Source organism: Falco rusticolus, chromosome 8, assembly GCF_015220075.1.
Source record: "Falco rusticolus isolate bFalRus1 chromosome 8, bFalRus1.pri, whole genome shotgun sequence".
Taxonomy (NCBI): Eukaryota; Metazoa; Chordata; class Aves; order Falconiformes; family Falconidae; genus Falco; species Falco rusticolus.
This window is the reverse complement of record NC_051194.1, coordinates 717,184-741,308: the sequence shown is the minus strand read 5'-3', so window position 1 is coordinate 741,308 and position 24,125 is coordinate 717,184. Positions and strand designations below refer to the sequence as shown.

Here is a 24,125-nt window from a genome sequence, read left to right as displayed (position 1 = left end):
TTCTTAAATTGGTTTACGTGAATCCATCTCTTCAATATGGTGCTGGAAAGACAGGGACTTCTACTTACTTTATTTACATTGATGCTGGTTTTAGTGGGAAAATGGTAGTTTTGGTGTATAGATTTCAATTAAGGCTGAAAATAACCTCTCAAAGATACAACTAAGATTGGATGGAAAAAATTCATTTTTTATGAGTCTGAACTGCCTGTTTCAGTAATTTTGATGAGTAAAAATTGAACCAGAGACTGAAGATACTAGATTAAATAAACAAGAGAGTATTTTAAGTTATATTTAGTGCTGTTGTGGGCAAATTAAATAAGTGGCTGGCACAGGAGTGAAAAGAAGAGAAGCAATGTTGCACCTTCAGTCCTGCTTTCTGAAGGCTGACCTGTACAATTCAACATTAAATGGCTTAACCCCATGCACTGTTTGAAATGTTTCTGATGCTCAGGGAACCCACATTCCTGCAGTAATAAGCCATTACCCGTTGCCCTCAATTATTCTCAGGTTACAGAGTACAGTTCAACAGTCCGAAAACGTAGTCAGCTGCGAAGAGGGAGGATGTAAAACCCAAAGCCCACAAAGGGCAAAAAGAAGTTTAAAAGGTTTAAATGGGCTGAGCGGGCAGCGTGGCTCTGGTCACCAGTGCTGCTGCTGCTGCCTCAGGACACAAAGGATGTTCTTGCTGTAGAAACAGGGATGGCAATCCTCTGCAGTGCTTGTAGAGATAGCTTTGCAGAGGAATGCCCTCTGTGCCTCGGGGAAGGTGCGTGAGCCTTCTGAAGCAAGTGCTGGGAGAAACAGACTTGTAAACATCTGACAGAATCATGCCTTTCTAATAAATATTGAAATAGACCCTTCCCAGAATTTGGGAGTATTAGTTCTGGCACTGCTTCAAGCCTGTCTCTCATCAAGTGATTGATTTCTTTATTTCTGTTCTTTCCTGCCAGCCCCTGGGAACGTGATTGAGTTAAATCTGGAGAACCTTAAAAGCACAGTGAATTTATCAGGGAACAGAATGAGAGTACTTGGGCAGAGGCAGGGCAGCCTCTTAAGCTGTGCATTTGCCCAAGTCCTGCAGAACAAAGTAATCTCAAAAATCTAATTTCATCTGCTTATTTGAAAGAGGTTGGTCTGGGGAGGCTGGGGTATGAGAGGTGGGATTATTGACCCAGGGGGGATTTATTCCAGGGTATCTCCATGCTATAAACCACCAGTGCTTGGTGGCTGGTTGTCATCTCCACTGGCATCAGCCAGTTCCTGCCACTGAACTTCAGAAACCCATTTTCTGTTTTTATAAAGAAGGTGGTGTAGAGTGAGTCTGCTGCTTCTGGCAGGGTATTTTCATATCCTTAAACTGGATTATACTGTACATAACTGTGTGTATTTCTTGCTCATTCTTTCCTCCTTAGATCACTGTGCCCAGGTGGACCAGCAGAAAGCTGCTGAATGCTGGGGCAGAAATGCTGAGGATAAACAAAGCTCAGGATGTGTAGGTATCATAGCTACTCATCAATCGGCATTTACCGAGTAGTTTCTCTATTTCAGTCACAAAATTTAAAATTTAAATCGCTTTGGTAATAAGCATAATATCACAATAGAAGAAGTGAGGACAAGTGACAATAGGCAGTATTTCTTCCCTTGTGCCAAGAATATAAATGTAAAGGCAGGTGCTGCAGCAACAGCTGTGCAAGGAGGATGAGTTGCTGGTGGCAAAGCACAGAATTCCTCAGAAGCAGAAAAAAAATCACACACATCCAAAACACCACTGGGTAAAGCTGGAAAAGCATCTTTCCTTTCAGATCAGGACAATTTTACTAGCATTTTTCAAATAACTCGCGTGTTGGATTTTTGTTCATCCTTGTTTCTCTCAGAAAAGAACAAGCTGCCACCCAGCACTATCTGCGCCGGTGCAGGGAGCGTTATCTTGCTCTGCAGCCTGCACAGCATTTTCCTGGAGCAGGTAAATTGAAGAGGGTTAGTGATTCTCTGTTATTTAGATATTTAATGGTTTTGTTTCCTGTACACATTCTTTGTCACAAAATTTAACCATCTTGGTAATTGCAGATGATGACTGTTAGCTGACATCAGTGTCCAGAGCTGTAACTGACTGCTGGGAAGTGCAAGAAATAACTAAATGGTCAGTAGTTCTGCACAAAAACATTTCCTCACAGGCAACATGCAAGTAAGTTCTTAAGCTTGAAGCATTTGGAAAAACTGCACTAAAAACAGTTAAAATGATGGTTATCTGCCAAAAAGTTACTAGCAAACTTTTTTCTTTGCTTGTTTATTTTACCGAAAGTTTTATGCTTTTATAAACTGGGATTGTTTATATACCTAACAAGAATTGAAGAGGTGTTTTGGTTGATTTTTGTTATTGTTTTCGTTAAAAGTCTTTCAGTCAAGCAGAACTGTTATGAAGCAGAGGATGGGAGTTTTGATCAACCACTTTCTTCCCCAGGCAGATGGTGCCCCAGCTCAGAGCAGCCCCTGCCCATCCCAGGAGTGCTCCACCGTCCTGGACCTTCTCCAGAAGTGTAGAAACAAGTTCAGCCAGACATTACTGAGAAGCAATCCAGAAATATCCTGTGGACAGAAGGGGCAAAGGCAATGTTACTGTTTGGGTAGTTTGGGCTCGTTCCCATCTGCTGTCAAGGTAAACCATCTCCTAACCTTGCAGAAACTTGTGCATCTCCAGCAGAAACAGTGTTTAAAGTGAAGGAGTTACGTGCAGTTTAGCAGAACCCTGTATGATGTGTAGAAGAAAAATAGCCTTCAGTTTTTTTATGCAGTTTTAATTGATTGCTTCAGCTAATCTCTTTTATTTGTACCTACCTGATTACTGTTTTAGCCTGTGTTTTTTAAAGAAGGGTTGAGCATTAGGAAAGTTTTCTTACAAATATGATTAAGGAAATACACAAAATGAAGATGACTAGCTAATGCTGCACTGCTCAGCTGATAGAGCAGAAGAGAGAATAAATGTTAAATGCAATTAAATATAAAACAAATTTTCAGTACACGGCATCCCAATACATCAAGAAGTTTTGCTTGCTTCTGGCCAGGAAAGCATCCTGTTCATAGTGCTTGGAAAAACTAATTACACTGCTCATGCTTATTTACACATTCACAGCTTGCTAGAAAGAGACTGATTTTTTACCATTCGCTTACCCCGTTCTTTGAAGCATTCCTGCTATTTTGGTATCGGCAATGCTGTACCTGTTGGGGGCTCTCATAACCATGCAAGAACACAACCCGAATGATCCAAGACCAAAATGTTTCTCCTTCCCAGACACACCCAATGACCACCTATATATTTATGAGAAAAAAAATGTATTAAGCGCAGAAATGCTCGAATCAAGACCCTTCTTGTTCTCATCTTGCAAATGAGACGGTAGAAGAATGGATTTTTCAGTTTGGGGCACAGCTGCCAGTGGGTCGCAGCCCCACTGCCTGGGACAAGGCGAGGCTGGCACGCTGCCCCTGGGTGCTGAGCCCTGCCGCCCACACTGGGGGTTCCATCTGCCGGCCGCCCACCTGCCGGCCCCGCAGCCGGCTGAGCAGGCAGGGCAGGGCAGGCTGGGCACAGCTGGCAAACCTGGGGCACCCGCAGGCTGGGCCCCTTCTGCAGCGCTGCGCAGAGAGCAGGGAGCCCACCGGCATCCCTTCCTGGGCGGGCAGCGTGGGATCCATGCTCTGCCTGCAGGATTAAACAAGTCAAGTGAGTTGAGGACCTTCCCAAAAACCTCCCCCTAAATTAAAGGCAGAATCCTGAGCAAGGTGGAACATATTCACATACTTCCCGATGAACACTGCCCTGGAAAATGTCCAAGTAAGGATATGCAAATCAGAATTTAGCCCTCCCACATTCTAAAATAATTTAAGAAACCTTAAAAAATTAAATTGCTGTCAATCCTGGATGAAAGAAAAACTAACAGATGCAAGTTTCTCTTAATCAAGTTATTCTCCCAGGAAAATGCAGGAAAAGAGAGGAGTCTACAAGCAGAGCTATTCTTTCTTACTTCGATGTAAAAACAAACAAAGCATCTGGAATTAGTCTGAGTGACACTTACTATAAAGACCTCAGTTATCTCTTCCAAAAAATATTCTAAACTGTTTCAAAAAAATCACAAACCTTGCCAACTAAAGGAAATAGGTCAGAACATTCAAGGTTTAAAAAAAGTGTATCATATGCTGGGGAAGAAAGATGATACTGTGTCATCACACTAAGGTAGAGGCACGTTTTATCTGTAAGAATATGTCAGTGTTCCAATAAAAAACCCCACCTGTAAAGGTAGAGGGTGTATTCCCAAAGCATCTACAAATACTCAGACTGTACCTTGGTGCCTGCAGAGTAGCAATAAAAAGGTGGTTGTATATACAGTTGTATAAACTTCAACAGCTTTTGAAAAGACATGTTAGGATTCAAACAGGAAGGGAAAGGACCATCATTATTAATGTAAAATGAATTGAAGAGAATAGCTTCAGAATAGCGAACGTGCCAGAGTGGGACATGAAATGGGAGGTGGGAAAAGGAAATTCAAACATCATTCCTTACAGAATTTAGAAGCAGAATGGGACGTGGGAATTTCCCCTTCAGTGGAAAAACTGATAGGAAGAGCCAGGAGGAAGGGAATTCTTGGATTATGGCACCAGAAGCATTTAAATTTTCCATTCTCAGGTAGCCCCTCCGTGTTTGATGGGTTCCCAGTGAGCATGTCCCTTTAGCTTTTGCATCACTGATGCTTTCATTTCTCTTCAGTGCTGTTTTCCAGGTGATCTGAAAGAAAACAGCAATGACAATTATATGTAGTTTACCTATTACATTTTTCCATGCTTAGCTCTCAGAGCACTTTGGAGGTCACACCATTTCTGCAAGGAGAACTGAAACGGAGACTGAAAGACAGAGACCAGAGGCAGAACCCAGGCTGGGCTCGCACCTGGTTTAGTTTCTGTTCTCTCTAAGGAGTGATTGGGAAATGCTCTTGTGGTAAGGCCATAAATAACTCAGTGCCAACACACCAGCTCTTGCCATCTCCTGTTCAAGTCAGTGCAACCACGAAGAGCCGTTCATCTCGTAAGTGCTGCTTTTAATATTTCACAGGGGTGTCCTTTAGGCACCTGATTCCATTTCCTTTGCATGGTAAGTCTGGTTTGTCCTTTCTGAATGACGGGTGAGTGCAATCAATTGTCTGTCAGTCTCACCTTGGCAGTCACCTTGCTCATTAAACACGTGTATTTGTTGTGGTTACACGTGAGCTCCCAGATGTGAGTGCAGGTTGTTCAGACCCATGGGCTCAGTCTTCACACCAGCCGTGTGTGTCCTGGTCCAGCCTGCTGCTGTGGTCCAGTCTGCTGCTGTGGTCCAGCCTGCTGCTGGGCAAGAGCTGTGGGGCTGCTGGGCATCAGGAGACATGCTGGCCTGGTCAAAGCCATCTCAGCACACCTGCAGCATGCTTCTGGGCTACAGCATGGTATCCGTAGTGCAGGAAATAATTTTCTTTAACCTTTTAAGCGAAGAGGTCTGAGTTATTGCTATCTTAATATGGCAGCGCTTGTTCTGACTGGCAGTCACCTGGCAGGTTGGCAAATGCATCCTGAGGATTCTTGTTAAGTGAATGATTTTGTAGTTTGTGTCTTTCCCTGTACTTCACTCACCTGACCTTACCTTGACATACATGTAAAACCTGTGTTCCTGAGTCCTGGCCAAAACCAGAGCCCATCTTTCAAAATCTTCAGGAGAAGTTTTTCATTTCTGTGTGCCTCTGTCCTTAACAGCCTGGGGTTGTGATTAATTCTGCGGTGCCAGGCTCTGGCCAGCTCAGAAGCAGACCGAGATGAGCCGCCTTTCAGATGTCACCCCGACTCTGCCTCTGATGACTGGGGGCTTTATGCTACATGCCTTTTTACAAGCATACAATACTGAATTTCAGTTGCTGCTGGCTTTCTGTCCTAAAACCCATTTTCCTTTCTATCAAGGCAGGTTTGTGACAAAAACCTTTCTTTTGGGTTTGGCAGTCATGCTCTGGTGAGTTCAGCTCTGTGCTGGCCACGCTGAGTTTCTGCTGTAAGGCTCAAAGAAGCCTTTCCAGTGAACACTGAATTTTCACAGCAGCATTAGGAATCAAAACTCCCACTCTAGTTTTGGATTTCTAGAACATTATTTATTATCTTTTTCACATATCTAGGAAAAAAACATTGTTTACCAATTAGAAAAAGGATTCTCCAGAATACAGCAAAGCCAAGGAAGGGAATATCAGTGCTGAGGGAAAGCTTGGGATAGCACACGTCAAAGAGAAAGCTGGTTCTTGTGCATGCACCCAGTATTTATGTATTGTCTTCTGTATCCTGTTCATATTTACTGTGAAGTTCACAAAGCAGTGTGTAGATCTTATGCATGTCCTTTAATGTCAGCAAGAATTCTTAAAACCTAGGTGCAATCCAGGGAAGCTTGGATCAGCAGGCTCACCAGCAACTGTGCGAGCAGGGCTGAGCTCATGGATTTGCGGGCACATTTCTTGTTAGTGATTCAATTAACTGAAACCAACCACGGGGAAGGGGAGAGCTGCTGGCACAAGGCAAGAGAGATGGTCTCTTCCAGTGAAAAGCCATGCAAACCTTCAGCATAGCTTCATGATGACAAAACAGTGACCCTCCTCCCCTTTTTCCCTTGTTAAATTTAATGCCGCTTTTCATGTTTCACACCAGGATATTAAGAAACAAATTAGCCTAGAAACTTAAATTAGTTGTAATCCTAGTGAGGCCCCTGGGAAGGGATAACCAAGCAAACAAACATCTTAACATTTCCCCAGCCAGGCCAACTGGTGGGTCGGCTCTCTCCAGAAAATTAATCAAATCAGTTGCCCAGAGAAAATTGCCCAAGATGACTTTCTCAGCGTTTACAGGAACTTCTGCCAGGTGTTAATGCTATTTATGTGATGTAGATGAGTGGAAAAATATAAATCATAGAAATAACATAAGGGTTTTAACCACCCTGATAAAGATCTTATGTGCCTTCTAGACAGAGCTCCAGCAGCCGTGTGGCAACTTCAGATGCTTGGTGCAGAGGCAGGACTTCGCTGTTTTGCTGCACAAATGATCTGTATGCTCTGGAGGGTTTCAGTCTCGCTCCAAAGTTCATTATGCGAGACTATTTAACATCATAAGCCAGCCTAATGGGCTTTAGCATATTTTATGTATCTATTCTCATGTTCCAAACAGGGTGGAGCTAGACAAAATTACAGATTATCGTGTGCATTTTTTGGCCCTTTATAGCAGAAGATCATGCACACCCATCTTAGGGCCATAATAAAACCATAATAAATAAAATACAATCCCCTCTGGGAACCCTTTCCCAGATGTGTCTCCAGTGCGCCAGACCCTGTGGGACAAGGGCACCTGTGACTACCTTGGTTGTGACAGTAGTGCTTATCTTTCAAGGCATGACACATTCAGAAGTGGAGAGGAGGGCTGTTGAGTGTAACATAGCTGATAAGGTTTACTTATGGAGTTTACTGTTTGTGAGTTTTGCTAGCAATTACTGGAGCGAGATAAAAGTGTTCCAGGAAAAGAAGAGCAGGAGAAAAAACAAAACCAGCCTCCATATATTCAGAGGAGTATCTTAGTTTTAACAGATGCACACAGCATTGATCAAATCGCCACCTGCACTCCCTGGCTGGTACCCTGAATTATACAGTTTCCCTGAGCTTACACAATGCATAAAATACATGTTTAATGAAGTAGTCACTGGTCTGTGGATCTAGGAGGCTAAAGAAGTGGATATATAGCCATATATCCTATAGGATATTTGTGCCCAATGCCTGTTCACAACAGATTATTTGAGAGCAAAAGAGGAAAAGGGACCCATTTCATAATAGTTGCTATCTTTAATTTTTACGTGTTAGGTGGAGTCCCAAAGTGTTCAGAATAAGTTCAGATGCTATCTGGAGTCTTTTGGGGACATGCAGGTCATTGCAGTGTCCTTAGTAAAGCCAGGCATGCTGAGTAAAGGCAGGAGGAGGCTGAGTAATGGCAGCAGCAATGCAGAGGTGACTGTGGAGGGGGATAACAGCCACCAAATACTGGCCAAGACTCTTTCCAAAACACTTGTTCGAAGTTAGCCTGGGCACACGCTCACTGGTTGACGTTCAGGTGCTGAACTGAGAAGCTGTGTGCCATATCACCTTTTGGGGTGCCTGCATCTTGGCATTGACTGCACGGGGACCAAAGGATGACTGCACTTTGCACTTAGCTGTCCTAGGCAGGATAAGGCCAGCCCTGAGTTCATCTGTGCCACTCAGTGTCTGGTTGGGGTCCCTCCCACACTGGAGGGTTGAGATGGTGGGGAAAATGGAAATAAACAATAGGCTTTTCCCCCAAATATTTTTATTTCAGTGTGCATCAAATCCTGTTTTTATAACTTATTAATGATAAATTGATCTCAGGAGATATTAACTCTGTATTTACAGAGCATTTAGACATGCTGGGGGCTATTTTAGATGTACCAGCTGCTCAGTGCTGCTTTAAGTACACAGATGTTCTTATTAGCATAACATTCAGATTCGATGCCCTTCTTATCTGCATCCTGCAAATGCATAAAAACAACGTCACCAGCAGCACAGGAGATCCATGGAGGAAAAGCCCTTTCTTCCCCCTGGGACCTCCCCCCAGGCTGAACTTACAGCAAAGGGCAGCTGGATCATCAGTCCTACTGCTCTGGATCCTCTCTCATGGGTAGGTTACCGCAGTGACAGCAGGTCTGATCCCAGCATGGAAGGGTGCATGCTGGAGGTGATGGAGAGGTTGGGCTTCTTGCAGAGGATATGGTGAAGCTGCAAGGCTCAAGGCTGAATAGCCTTTGGGTTACATGTAAACAACTGAAAATGGAGACAACCCTCTGCTTGGTTTTGTATCAGTTGTGTTTGCATGGTTATTGCTGCTGTGCTTTCCTTTGTGGTGTTGTTTTTTTTTTTTGCAGCTCTGCTCTTGCCCTTGCTTTGTATTTTTGAGGCGTGAACTGTAATGGGAAGTAATGTTTAGTGGTCTTTGAACCAAAGGAACTGTGACTGCAGATAATGACAGCAAATTGGTGTCTGGCTCCGTGAATTGCATGTTGCAGAAATGTTTCTGAATCACAGTTCAGGACTGGAGTACTACAGAACTGGAAAGGTCAAATCCAAACCCGAGGTGACTCTTTTCTGGCATGTTTTAATGTTGCAGGGAGGTATATCCATCTCTTCCATGACAAAGCAGCAGAAGTCTTGTTACAGCTTTTCTGAATTACCTTGGAATTCTCCCAGGTTTTCATAGTAATATTCAATGTTAAAAAAGTTAACTTAAGTTTTCTTTCCTTATTGGGTATTTTTATATGTACTTTCTGTTGCTAATCATAATGAAAATTGCAGCAATTATGACATATTTATAAAGCAAATGTTATCACGGGGGATATAAAGCCCTTTTACAAAAGAGCTGCTCTCTCCAGGTAGCAGAAGTGTGAGAAGAACCTTTAGCTCCTTATTTTCACTTTTCCATTTCAAGTCCTATCTTGTTTCCCAGAGGAAAAAAAAATAAATAAATATTATTTCAGTCTACCCATGAACACGAGTGTTATGAAATTTCACCAGGAAATCTCCATTCATTTCAGCTCAGCCTCCTAAAACCATCACGCTTCCATGGCATGAAGCTGGACATCTGAACATTTTAGGCCAATATCCGATTTTTTATTTGACCTTCCACTATGCTTTATGGCTTTTAAACAGCTTTGGTCCCCAGCCATTTTCTCACTGAGATATTTAATGTATATGATTTTCCGCATTTATATTTTTGTTCTTCATTTTCCTTGCAGCAACTTTGAGCAATACCTCACAGCATTTGATGCCTGTATTTTAATACCTTGTGGTTTTAGATTGTATGCTTTCGATAACTGGAGGCTTTACTCAAGGGGTCAGGACCACATAAGGAACACAGAAAGGGAGGCTGTTTGGTGTCTCCTCGCTCCCCCATAAGAAGTATCCAGCTCCCCAGTAGAAGTTAAAGTAATGACAACAACAGAACTGGAAATAACTTCAAAGTCAAACTGCTATCTTGTGAAAGATGAGGAAAATGTTACAAAGAAAATATCAAAGGCTCAAGAAGGATTTTCCTAGGCACTTTGTCACAGAAGTCTTTACTACCCCCTGCAGAGGCAATCAAGACTAATGGGAACATTAGTACAGCAGAGGACTACATATCAAAAGAGTCCCTGGAGCAAATAACACCAGTAACTAGAGCATCACTGGCACCATACTCCAAACCACCCCCCTCTGTCACAGAAATGAGTAAAATGGTCGTAAACAGCAGAGAGAAAATTTTTGCCTGGTGACTGCAAATAAGCACCCAGCAGAGCTGTTAAAAGTTGCTTGCTGAAGAGAAAAATATGATTCTTCCAGTTTTATGGGCCATGTTCAGATAGCTCTTACTCCTATACCATAAATCCAATTTTCACATAGATTAAACGGAAAGCCATCACAGGCTCTGCTGAATAATGCACGGGATTGTCAAGCTTCTGCTGCGTGATGTGCACCGAATCAATCCTCTTCCACGCTCAGGTATGGCTTTGCAGTGCAGTGGCTGCCAGCAATAGTGCAACGCTTGCCACCTTGGGTGCTTGGCTTTACAGCAACACTGGCTGCTCTGAGCATGAGAAATGTCACAAATGCCTTCACAGATGTGCATGTGGGGTCTGGGTTCGTACACAAACTCTTGTTTGGATCATTTACATAGATTTTAAAAATTAATAAAAAAAAAAAAAGGTTATGTTAGAGTTTAAGCTCAGAAGAGGTGGCTTGGGCAGTATCTGACTCCTCTGGAATAATGCTCGGAGGCAGCTGCAGCGGGGTCCAAGGGCAAGTGAGGAGGGAAGTAGATAAAGCATCTCACGTGTGGCATTTGTCATCACTTTAGAGAGTGCGTCTTTGTGCACCAATGGCAGCAGCTTTCAAAATGCCTGAGTTCACCTGTGGTGGCAAAGCTGGAGATGCTTCCAGCAGCTGGTGGCTGTGCTTGTGGGGAGCTGTTGCTCTGCAAAAAAAAGCTTTTTCCAGGTGTAGCATTAGGCACTGGTTCCTGTCTCAAAACTCACAGTGTCCTGATTGGTCTCTCAAGTACTTTGATGTTTACTGATACCACCACAAGTGTGAAAAACAGAGCTTGAATCTTACTGATTTGCAAGAACTTGGGAATATTATGAATATGAAGTATGCTGTGCAGGGGAAGGTGGTGTCACATAAAGTATGCTGTGTGCCATGATTAATGCTAAATGAAGATAAATGCCACTGACTGTTAGGCATTTCAAATAAACAACCCCAGTTAGCAGATGCAGCAAAAGGTACTCTGAGTTTGCTCCTCACTATATTTAGATCAAAGGAAAAAATCCACTCTTTAAGTAAACACTGCACGATATACGTAAGATATTGTATCACATATGGGGCAGCACCTCAGTCACCCAGCTATCAACATTTGTGTATTTTTCTCAATTTTGTTTTTGTCCTGAAGGTCTTATGGGTATTTGAGAAATGTGGTAGGCTCCCCATGCATGCATCCTTTGACGGCCAATGTGAGTCACTTCTCTGAAGGCATGGTTCTACTAGCATTGCAGTCAGTGTAAATTTAATCCTCCCCTGGTTCAACAGCAATGGGGTTGGACTTGTCTGTTGTTCTGCATTCCTGGCATTATTTGCTTCTGGTTTGCACACTTGTGTTTCTGTTATGATGGTAAGTTTGTGCCAATTTGTTCTTGCACTGATTGCTAATGCTCTGTCATGTTTTGCTGGGTGCGAGTACACTGGGGAGTATTTGCCTGTATACTTGTTTCATCGTTGAAAATGCTTTAAGAGAGGGCTTAAAAAAGGTCATCTCTATTTTTATTATTCACACCTATATGTTGAAATTAATCTTCTCATACTAATGTGAAGAACAAAACCCCAGGCACGTTAAAATCAGTGGGTTTGGGGGGGTTCCTGCAGCTTCATGTGAGCCAGGCTTTCACCCAGGATTGCCGTACCCTTGTTCTTAAGCCATTTCTACCAGTCAGTGTCTTTGAGGGAGCGATACCTGGTTTAAACTTCTGAAAATGCAACCAGGCCGACTCAGGGCAAGCAACCTTCTGCTAGAAAGCTTTGCAGAGAGATCTGTTTAAATACCTGCTGTTCTGTGCCCTCCAGTTCAGCGCTGAATACTAAACATGTTTTGTTAAAATGAGAGTGAGCTTGAATGCTTTGGTCCCGAATCTTATGTGAAAATGGGTAGCTAAAAATAAATGTATAGAGATTCCTGGAAGCAACACTGGGATGTGGGTGGGAGAGATGGGCAGGACGTTTCTGAGATGTCAACTCTTTTCTCACTGTGTTGGGCTGAAAAATATAAATTCTAAAAATTTTCCTGAAACGGTATTCAGCATTACACATTTGAGTTCCCAATCAGAGCATCACATTTAGATTTTATCACACTGTAATTTGTTCTGGGTTTGTCCTTGGAACTTCTTTAAACCAGAATTGAGCAACAATTTCTAAAATGTAAAGGCACTTCAAATCAGAATTTTTTTCCCCAAAAAATTAGAGATGTGAGAGGCTCGTCAAAGCTAACTCTTCATCACGCTAGTCATCACTTACTGAGTTGATATTGCCTGATAATAATTTTTTTTTCCTAAAAGTGAGTGGTGAATGGAGAGCGCGTTAGCTATGACTCGGTGCCCTACATTTCCCATCACTTACCTAATCCCCAAGGAAGCACCTGCAGCATAAGGTGTAATTACAAAGGACTTGAATATCCGTGATTGAGATAAAGGCCAGGTCTACATGTGAACACTTGCCAGACACAAATGACTGCATTCATGGAGCAAGCACTTTGATGAGTTCCTCGTGTCCTGGTGCGGGCAGCTCTGGACGTGCCTGTCTGTATGATTTTATGCAGGTAACAATGTCAGCTGGATGTTGAAAACAGGAATCAAATTTGTGTGAGGACACTTGCAGAAGGCTGTGTTTTATCGCAGCAACGTAGACGAGGCACAGTGCTTCTGTAAATGTTTTATGCCATCTAGATTGCATTTCAGTATAGAGGCTAAAAAAAAAAAAAGTGCAGTAGTAAAAGCTGCTGTGGTCGTGCCCTCTCAAGTTCTTCCCCTTCCCACCCAGTCCCAGAGCTGTCACCAGCCCATTTCTCTCCTGAGCAGATTTAACTCTGTTTCTGTCTGTCATCTCTGTCTCACTATTAGGACCTCAGCTGCTTCCCTGCTAATTGCATCACCTTACATGACATAGGTATTTTCATAACTCCAGTAAAAGCTGCTCATTATTTTACATGGTGATTTCCAATCTGTTGTCAGATTAGTTCCTGGCAACCTGAGTGCAAGCCACTGAAGGCTGGATAGCTTCATACAACTTTAATGAAGCACAAGGTAAGTGGAAATACAATGCAGAGAGGAGGTCAGCAAAACCACTTAATTAATTAAATAAGATAGAATAACTTTAATTTCGATAAGGGAGTATTATCTTTCTGGAAATGCACCTAAATGACAATTCAACTGAGAAGTGACACGTGAGCTTGCATTTAGGTGCATCTCCAGGAAAGATAAAAGTCTCATCTAGCATGTGACAGGAGACATTTCGTTTAAAATGAGACAGACAGTCCACACGCTTTGGATGACACTTGGATGTGTGAATTACAGATAACGTCAGGGCACTTATAAGTGAGCACTGTAGCCTTCTATTTCAGAATGACAGAGAAAGCATCACTTAAGTGTTGAGAATAATTAATTTTTGTAGTTCCCCACAAGACCTTTAAACTATTGCCACAAAATACACTACAAAATTGTAAGCTTGCTTTTTTTTTTTGCTTTTTTTTTTCTGGTTGAAAGGCTGGGGTGCAGCAGTGGGCAAGCTGCACCAACCCACCACATCACACTGCTGCTTGGTGTGAACGTTGCCCTTGTGGAAGTGCTCTGCTCCACGTGGACTCTGCAATGTATCTCGTTCCAGGGTGTCCAAGCCCTCCCTCCCAGCCGCTGTCCCAAAGGCAGGGACAGACCCAGCTGCCACCTCTGCGCCAGCCCTCCCTGCCTCTGAGTTCGGCTGCTTTGCTGAAGGGGTTAATTTGTTTTAAAACACTTGTTCTCACAACTTATCAGCTGACTCCTGCCAGCTGAGTGGAAAAGTGATTTAATTTTCCAGTTTAAGCATGGCAGATGTGTGCGTGGGAGGGCTGTGAGGGAAAAGGGGTGTGTGTGTGTGTGTGTGTGTGTGTTGTTTTTAAGGTGACCAAAATCTGGTCCACCAGATTTAATCTAACCTACTTTCAGCCCTCTGAAGCGCTGAAGGCTGACACAGCACTGCTCACGTGGCAGGGACGTGCAGCAGGGTGACAGAGGTGGGTGGCCAGGGGGTCCCACAGCCGGTGGTCTGTGACAGGGCAGAGACGCAGCCACCCGCGTTGGGGTGGAATAAGCACAAAAGGCAGACAAGCAGGGGCCGGGGGGGAGCTGCTTTTGGCTGCTCAAACCCTGCTCGGTCTTGCTGCAGAATTGGTGGCAGCAGGAACAGGCTCATGTTCTGCATCTTGCAAAAATGCTCTCTGCAACCTGTTCATCCCATTGCAATCCCCTCTCGCCCCTGATGTGCGGCATGCCTCGGCCAGGTGGCAGCAGATTTGCTGGTTATTTGCTTGATTCAGAGTGTGTCTTGCTTCAGCATTCAGTCATGAAGGTCAGAGCTCAGGTTTGAACTTGGCCTAAAAGGTGAGAACCTGTAACAAAACACCGAGTGTCAGTAAGGTTTTTCACTTCTCCCTGTAGGTACAGTCAAGACTTGAATGGTGCCAGCAGGACCGTTGAGCAGGAGTTGGAGGAGAGCTAGATTTTCTATTTTGTCCTTTTCTTTCTGTTCTACTTCAACAGGAACAACCAGTTCTAAATACCTGGGATGTAGGCTCCAGTAATTGAAAGGATAATTTGGCATAGGAAATATCCAAAGATAATGTCTCATGTTAATCAAAAACCTGTGATAAAAGAACAGTACAGTCTGTTACTCATAATTAGTCCTATCTTGAACTATGGAGGCTAACGATACCCAAAACAGCAATTTTAGCTGTGGAACACTGAGACATCACAACACACAGCACAGCAGGAGGCAGAACTGCTCACCAACTGCCTGCCCTGTCCCTGCTGCTGCACCCCCACATGTGCATCTACCTTTCCCGACTCGCACCAGCCCCCCCCCTGCCCCTACACCGCCTGCTTTTCACACCACCGTGCCGTGCCCTTGTCCAAGGCAGAGGCAGGCACTGTCCTGCACAGCAGGGTGCGACGGCAATGCCGCCTCTGGGGAGGGCAGGCAGCGGGGATGCCAAGGAAAGGCAGGTCAAGGTGTTTCTCTTCAAGGCTTGTAACATGCACCCAGGAATCTAAATTTCTGTGTTACTTTTAACAGCTTATTAGCAGAAGGAAAAAACCAACGATCAAGGATCTCACAGCGGAAGAAATGTGACATTCTTCGAATTACTCTGTGTGGAACAGAGTCTTCCCATCATTTTCCTTTACACTTGTAAATTTCAGCCTCTGCTCTTGAGTTATCCGATGAGGAAACAAGAAGCAGCATTTATGTGGTGACCGAAAAAGACATCGAAAAAGATATTTCTCTACAACATACAAATGAGAATTCATTGCAAACATAATGCAACAACAAAGAATGCAAATGTTCAGATATGGGTAAGTGGCAAATAAATTCAGCAAAGAGAAAGACTGTATATTTAGTGGAAAATGACAGAGTAAGGTGTCTCTGCACACTTCAGATGAGAACCACATCAATTCATTTCATCTTGAATTTCATTTCATATATCAATGCATAACTGGTTTGTCACTATATTTTGATAACAGAGTGCTACATCACACAGCAATGGTTGAATTCCCTGCTCCATACTCATGGCAAATATGAGCATACAGCAGTGCAGCAGTGGCAAGAGAGGGTCATCTGGCTTGGAAATGCTGGGAAAGATGCAGAGCACTGGCTTGCATCCACAGTTCAAAGTACAGCCTGAGGTCACTGATCTGGAGGTCTGCAGCCTGCTCCACCTCACTGGAGATGTCCCAGAGCAGGACACAGAGCCTTTCCCGCTCCCACATGGTAAGTGCTCAGCTGCCTTAGATCACAAGGAGAGCAAAAAGGGGAGGTGGTGTTAAGGTTTACTTTATATCTGTAAAACATTTTAAAGTCTCCTAGGTTGCTGTGGAATCACGCACTGCGAGCACATGGTACCAGCCCAGGAGTGAGCTGCACCCTCATGTGCCAGTATTTGCTTTGCGAATCTCCTGAGCCAGACCATGATGCTCTGCACCGGAGAGGCTTTGGTAGGTCCCTTTAACATGTCTCAGCGATGCAAGGGTTGGAAAGGTGATGTGGTTTTGGTTTTTTCCTTTAAATCAGTACAGGAACTGCTACTGTACTGTTGCTATGCTAAAAACTGTCACTCAGTGGTTTGAGGAGCTTGGTTTTTCTCTACTCCTTTTAACCTTCTCTGTTTTGCAAATTAAAAGAAGTTTTCCTATTTGATTCATCTTCTACTTCAAATAAGGAACATTTCTGCTGGGGAAAAACTCTTCAAACTGCTCAGAAATTGAGCAGCAAATCAATGGCAGCTTCAGAACAAGTTAGCAATGCTGAGAAACTGAAATGAAGTCATGGATTGATGGGAAGGTTTTCAGAACGACACACAAGTTGAAACCACACTGTTGAGGTTCAGATGTATGGATATTAGCCTCTGAGAAGCTGATTCTTCCCTAACTGGCTTAGAGAATTGACAAACTCTATGAGAAGGCAGCTATATGTTGTTCCTGAGACTACCCAATTCAGTACCCATGTAAGCACATTCCAGATTTTCAAGCACCAGATAAAGCCCTGCTGATGGCTTGCCTCCAAGCCCGATATGAAACATTTGCTTACCTGCCTGGTTTCAGACAGGAGTAAAAACCCTCCTTTTGCTTATTCATGAGTAATATATTTATGTGGAAGCAGAATATGTGGAAACCAGCTTTTTAGGTGCTCTGAGAGCCATCTTCCAGCCCCAAGAAAAGTAAATCTTTGGGGCTGAAGATATACAAAGAGATACACTGCTGGTAATCAGGAGTAAATGAAGCATTAAGAAGGAACCAGCTGTCCAGCAAACAGAACTGCACCATCCATGTCCATGAAGAGTGAGGGTGCACTCGCAGCAGCAGTAGCTTTTCTGTTCCTTCCTTTCTTTTTTTGGTTCTACCTTGCAGCACCTGAAGCCAAATGAGAGGGGAGAAATGACAAAGGGATTTGAGTCTCAGTACTTATGGCTGTAGTATTACATGTAGGTTTCCCAGTGGAGAAAGCACTGCAATGTATCTTCTGTACTTTTAGGGTAAAAGGACCATTGAGCAAAGATTAACCATTCTGGAGCACTAACACTGCATGAAAAGGCATCATTATATTTGGCAAGTGCTGCTTTCTGTCGACAGCAGCCTGTTATTTGACTATAGTCATTTATTTTTGTTAAATGAGGGGTACATTTCCATGCAATACATTTTTAAAGTGTTAACCTGAGGACTGGGATATATTTCAGGGGACACAGGGGCTATTACCTGTTTTGCCTGTCTCTTTAATATGTACTGCTTATCACTCCATCCTTTTTCATGCTGAAGCTTCTTTGGAGTGGCTGACACCCTGTATTTGCAGGTCAGGCAGCAACAGAAAAACGGTTTCCTTAAGTACTCACTTAGGAGCAGGATATGGAAATGATCCAATTAATCATCTACGATTTCTCTTATTTCTCTTAAGCACAATAGAATGAGATCACAGTGCTCATGCAAAGGAAAATCTTTTGATGATGGTGCTTAATTTTGTTGAACAGTTTCAGCGCTATCATAACCTGTCTCTCCTGTACCTGGTGGTTCATTCTCAGGCTTCACTTCTTCTCCCTAGTCCCATCATTCGATTAATCCTGCTTCCTTACAGTGGCCCTGAAATGTCATCTTCTGCACTGGCTCAATATGTCTGGTTTGTGATTAATCTGCCTCACGCCTGAGCTCTGAGTCCATTTAAAAAGCCTCAGCAGCCTGGGACTTCCTACGAGGTTTTCCATTTCCTTTCCTTATTTACTGTAGAAAACTGCTGATGGAAGAAAAATGTAAGTACCCCTTTTGCTCATGGAAAACACATCAGAAACTGAATAGAGCTTCAAGGAGTAGCTGAAGTCCATCTGGCTGAAACAGGAAGGCAGAAATAGAAAGGGGAAGATGAGAGTGAGAACCTCTGAATTTTTATCCCAAGATACCCCCGTAATAGGCTGAAGTACTGAAATACCAAACCCTCTGCATCCTTACCCACCCTGGTGTGTGTGGGCCCTTGCTGAAAGAAAGGGAGGGGGAAAGGGCAGAGAGGATAAGCAGGGGTTATATAAAATTTTAACTCATGTCAGGTTACCACCCAGAAACCTGTATCTTCTCTCCTCCCTCCCTGAGCTGGGTTATTCCGTGTTGCATTGCAAAGCTCCAGCATCTTCACAATGAGATACGGTCCAGCACGTATGGATCTCTTCTGGAGTCAGGAGATGCTGGAGCAAGTTTCCATTCTGCTCAGCCTGCCTCTGTGACCTTGGCAAGCCTCCTCATGTGACTGTTGTTCATCTGCAAGAGGGCAGCACCACCTCACTGCCTCCTGCTCTGGGCGCAAAAGCACTCAGGGGGTGCAGGTGCTCACATGCAGCACAGTGCAATGATATTATATAAAAGTTTTCTGCACTGAAATACTTGGAAGTGACTTAAAAAGCAAACAATATTTTTATGGTTGGATGTGTATCACTGTATCACAGAAGTATGTCATGAAGTAAGTAACAGTTATAAAAGCAGCACTTTGAGCCTATTTGACAGTAAATGTTTTGTGGCTATTCTGTGTTTCTCCCCCTTGTGCTTTAAACACCTGAGCTTTGTCATTGTTATTTATGAGCATCTGAGCTCTGGCAGGGTGCGCAGAAGTGTGCCAGGTGAGAGGGAGCAGCCCATGCCTCCCTGGGCAGCGCAGGCTGGGAAGGTGGGCAGCGCAGGACACTGCTGCGTCAGAGCTCGGGCAGTCCCAGCTGCTTTCCCATTCCACGGCAGAATTCAACCTGGACACCCTGTGTGAAGGAAGGCGTCAGGATCAGGTGAAATACAGTAGCTCGCTTTCAAGCATTGTAAATTTTCAGGTGGGCAGAACTGCATGGATTGCCCTTTACCCAAAAATGTCACTTGTCTATTACAGAAGAGTAGCATTTGTAAAAAGCTTTGACCTGGGTAGCCTCCACACGCAGCCTCTGACCAGTAACAAAGCAGTGTCTCACGGGGTACGGAGGCAGCAATAAATTGTATGTTGGCACTGAACAATATTTAATATCTGCTGCATTCTCCTCTATATAGGAGGGTATTTACTGCAAGGGAATATGCTGGCAATTGTGAATAATTCAAGTAGCCAAAGGCACTTTTAGATACAGGCTTACGTACTGCAGACTCGCAGCTGTTTGTGAGATCAGTTCTGGTACCCACCAAAGCCGCCTTCTCTTTGTGAGGATATAGTGCACATCTACTAAATTATGAAGCTGTACCTTCTTCAGCTTGTGATTAGATTCACTTTTACCCCAGAATGCCATTTAAAAAAGAAGCCTATGTGATCCTGGAGAGAAGCATGAAAGTACACATAGGAGACTTGTCACAAACTGCTCCCTTCCTGTGTCACCACACACACGGGGCGTGACTGCTCCTGCTAGTTGAAAATAATTGAAACAGGTGCCATATTAATAAGTCCTCACTAAAACACCATTTGATCTGCTCATGAGAAATGCTTCACATGGAGCACTTTCTGTGACCTGGCTCTCAAGTGCCTTCCAGTCTCCCTTGCTTCTTGAGCACATTATGCACATTGCCAGTGGAACTTCATATTATTCCTAGCTTGCTTTTTGTACCTCAAAGTGTCTAAAAAGAGACGTCAATATCCCTTTTCTCCCTAGATCTGGCCAGGGAGTGCTGCTTTCTAATAAGAAGCCCCTGCTCAAGCAAGCTGAAAAAAAAACACCAACCAGCAGGTCTACAGACAGGCAGGCAGCTGGGAGGATGCCCTGCCTCCAGCGCACTTGCTGCCATGCCTGTGAAGAAGGAAATGGCATTGCTCCCCTGTATTTCTGTGTTCTTGAGTTCTTCATGAGTGACATCAGCAGGGAGCATTTCTGGCTGAAAATGCCTGGGTACAAACCCCTCCACCAGAGTCTCAGCCTTTGCACGGCCAGCAGCTTCCCACTCCATCTTGATATTCTGCTGGTGTAGCAGTCTGTAAGTACTCACTAGTTCTGCTCATATCATTACTAGGCTATTAGCTGCCTCTGAACTGTGTAATTGAGACAGGGCAGATTATGCGTACACACGAGAGGTTGCCTTGTGTCCTCGCCTTCCCCCAGACCCGCTGGCACGTGTCCTGCCGGTATGTGTCCCCTGGCAGTGGCCATGGCTGCCTCATCCCACAACACCACTTGTTCTTTGGAACTGGTGTCACGTGGTTGAATGGGCATAAAGACAGGAGAATAATGAAAGCTGAATATTATAATGACTTTTCACATGAATTTGTACCAAATTTTGTGAGGAATGATGGATAACTTCACAAATAGGTTGCAATAAACCAGATGCTTATTTAATAGGAAACAGAAGAGCCAGGTAAGCCTTAATTACAAAACTCTTTTTTCACTGAAATATCAATGACCCAAGTATTTCTATTGCTTTTTTCTGTTGGCAGACTCATAAGCCAGAAGAAACCACTGTGAAGTGTCAACTTACTTCTCAATAGCACAGGGACAAAATACTTCCCAGCCAAATCCAGTCTATCAAATGATGTGCTGCAGAACTACAGGGTCTGATCAGAGGTGATCTTCCATCCTGCAGCACCAGGGGACGCTATGGAATGTAAACACATGGGGTTTTTTTATTAAAAGTTTCAGTAAAAAAATAGAATAAGAATGTGAAGCCTGGGCACAGATGGACAGAAATATTAAGAAGCGTCCATTGGTCCTGGATATATTTTGAGCACTTTTCCAATTTATTGTTTTGTGAAAGTAGGATGCAAGTGTCTAAACACAGGTGTGGCTGTAGTTTACCACATGCAATGATGCCTTCTGGTCAGCCATGTACCAGAAAATAGAGAAAAAATAACAGTGCTTGCCGAGCAGTGGTTTCCAAATGATTGCTTGGGCATTTAAATAATTAGGTCTAGGAATTACAGCAGGGAATGACATGCCAAGGTGCCTAGGAAGAGCTGGTCAAAACATTTGTTATGAAAACAGGAAAAATCTATTGCAGTATATTAATTTTTTTTCCTCTGGGACACATTTAACACTTCTTTGAAGTGTTAGCAATAAAATAAAGAATTTCCATGGAATGTTTCACCAGATGATTAGCTGGGCAATAAACATGTATTTGTTTTGGTGACTTCCTCAGCTTCTGGTCCCTTGTTCCATGCCTGTTACTTAATGGTGACTCAGTAAAAGCCTCTGGGAGCCTTCTCCAGGCGTCATGCTGCAGCACCTCCACGTGAGCCCCTGCCCGCAGCAGCAGTCCTTTCTCGGGGGTCCTCTTGTCTTCAGGGCATCTTTATTGTGCTGACCAGTGCCACAATCCCCCACCACCCATGAAGAGGGAGGCTTCCCACAGCAGTCTTCTGTTTAATGACCTCACTCAAACCAGTAGAAAGGAGAAACTGGTGCCGATAGTGAGATCTCACTGGCTGCACTTCCCAGAAAAGGTACCATTTTGACAGAGGGAAACTTCTTCACGGAAATGCTCAGAGAAGCGAATAAAGGCATAAATTTAGCTAAACTGGCACTAAAACTTATTTTGAGTCTCCTAAATGAAGATAAATTGAACCAAGGTCCCCTTGATTCTGAAACCCTTTAGAGATTTAATGATTCAGGTCATTGTTTTGCCTGTTTAATAATGCATTAATTAATTGTGAATTTAAGCTCCACAGACTTCAGGTATTTTTTTGGGGGTGTGACATTTTGTTTTAGTTCTTTGTATGTAGGGAATCATCACACGGATGTAGGGAAGTAGAGAGCAGAGGGAAATCAACCTGCTAGAGGATTTGCATCAGACCTGCAGTCAAAAGACTTTTCAGATTCATATTGACTCAATATGTTTTTGTTGCTGTGAACTATGGAGAATACTGGCGGGGTCTGCCAGCTGGAGGGATTTCATATATGCTGTGGATGGGTGAGGTGGGTCAGGTCCATCCCACCCACAGACCATGGCACTGGGGAGGTGAGACCCACACTGATGATGACTGGGGCACCTGGCACAGCACAGGGAGGGTCAGTGCCATGTCCTGCCACACTGCACCTGCACAGCTTGCTAGGCTGTAGCACGGCTGAACCTGCCACCAGGAAGGGAGATGCTGCTGCCAAGTTACCCCTGCTTAGCAACAGGGCTAAGGCAAAGGCTTACACTATTAAACAGCTCACTTCGTTATGCTCAAACCACTGTTCTCTGTCCACTTTCTGGTTGGTTTTTTGTGGTTTGGGTTTTTTTGTTGTTTTTTTTTTAATCTTGCGGAGCTATTTGCTTATCATAGTGGACCATTGTGCTTAAGGGAGCACAGATATTGTCTGCACACAGTTTGCTCCTCTAGGCTTTTGCCTTGTTCTTGTCTGCCTGGTACCGCACACTGTTACTGGCTCAGATCAAATACAGCAGAAGTGTCTTTGGGATGCAAGTGCACTTTTTCTTTTCTCCCACAGATGCCTACTGGCAGCAATAGTATGAAAGATTTCTCCCTACATAAAACCAAAGTAGAGGTGAGGAGATTTGTTCTGCCAGTGTAGTGATAAACCATGAGAAACCAAGCTCCATCTGCCAGACCCGGCTAGGCAGATCTCCGCCAGCTTTCACATCCAAAGCTGAGACCAACAGCATTGTTGCACTATGTGGGCAGGAATGAACCAGGGAGACATTTCCCAGCATGGGGAGAACAATTCTCTTCCTTTCTCAGGCAGTTTTAAGTATTAGCAACCATGGTAACTGGAATAGAAACGTAACCAGTTTGCCATGCATTCAACTTGACACAATAATCATTGCAGAGCAGTCACGTTAAAAATAAACATGACTTGCACCAGATTCCTCAGCCACCTCACTCCACACCATGCCAGAGACCTGCCCAAAGTTTGGATGAGTGCATCGCACATCAAGCCCTGTGCAATCAGTTGGTGTCAATGGCACACCTGCCCATCGCCATTGTTTCTCCTTGCACAGCATCTGGGGCAGAAGAGGAAGACCTTGGCAGGGCCCCCTTGATCACTAGGCTGTGCAAAAGAGGGAGAAGGCTCCAGAGCAGACATACCTTTCCCCAGGTAGGAAACATCAGGAACCATGGGGTGGTGAGGGCAGCAGAAGCCTCTACATGTCCTGGGGGAGATAAGCAGCTCTGGGGGTGGGGGGGGGTGGGGGGGCACCTGCCTGTAGGCCTGTCCTTGTAGCAGCACAAGCGTAGTCCAAGTTAACCCCAAGGTAATTAAGGCTGTGGGCAGGGTTTCACCAATTCAGCACTGCAGCTTCAGCTCTGCATGCAGGGTATCTTTCTGGTGAGCTCTGTGCAGGCTGAAATACACTGATCTTCCTTTTAATGGTAATTTCTGGTTTTATTTCATACTTCTGTTATTTAGATAAATCCTTATCAGTCACTGAATTTATTGGTACACCAGTACATTTGCATACTAAGCACAGCTGTTCTTCCACTCAAGATAGCTTTTGAGGAAGGTAGTCAGTGTTTTAACAGGAATGACTATATTTAATATGGCAAATGTATTGCTGAACTAAAACATCTGGAATCAATGTTTGCTCTTAGAACTGTTGGCATGGATCAGCAATAATGCAGACCTGATGCATGAGAGTGCATCATTCATTAACAGTAGAGCAAACCTTGGAGAGCAAGGGCCTTGCTTTAGAAATTCTGGTTGAGATCAGTTGAGGCTGCACAGATTTTAAGCTGTCTTAAAATAATTGCTAGAAATACATTCAGAGAGAAAAAAGGGGTTTGTATACTTCATTTTGTCAATAAACATACCAAGAT

General features: G+C 43.8%; 1 long non-coding RNA gene across 4 annotated transcripts; it reads left to right on the top strand.

Annotated features, from left to right (window-relative positions):
* Positions 1–1,631: 1,631 nt before the first annotated feature.
* Positions 1,632–23,173, top strand: LOC119152650. 4 transcript variants are annotated; one of them, XR_005105836.1, is made up of 7 exons: positions 1,632–1,963; positions 2,068–2,185; positions 2,462–2,656; positions 4,839–13,429; positions 14,822–16,148; positions 16,237–20,347; positions 20,805–23,173. It is a non-coding gene; the product is annotated as an uncharacterized LOC119152650 (long non-coding RNA). The 4 variants fall into 4 exon arrangements; XR_005105838.1 differs by lacking the exon at positions 1,632–1,963 and having other exon boundaries at positions 1,979–2,185; positions 4,839–10,583; positions 13,358–13,429; positions 15,581–16,148; XR_005105837.1 differs by lacking the exon at positions 1,632–1,963 and having other exon boundaries at positions 1,977–2,185; positions 15,581–16,148.
* The last annotated feature ends 952 nt before the right edge of the window (positions 23,174–24,125 follow it).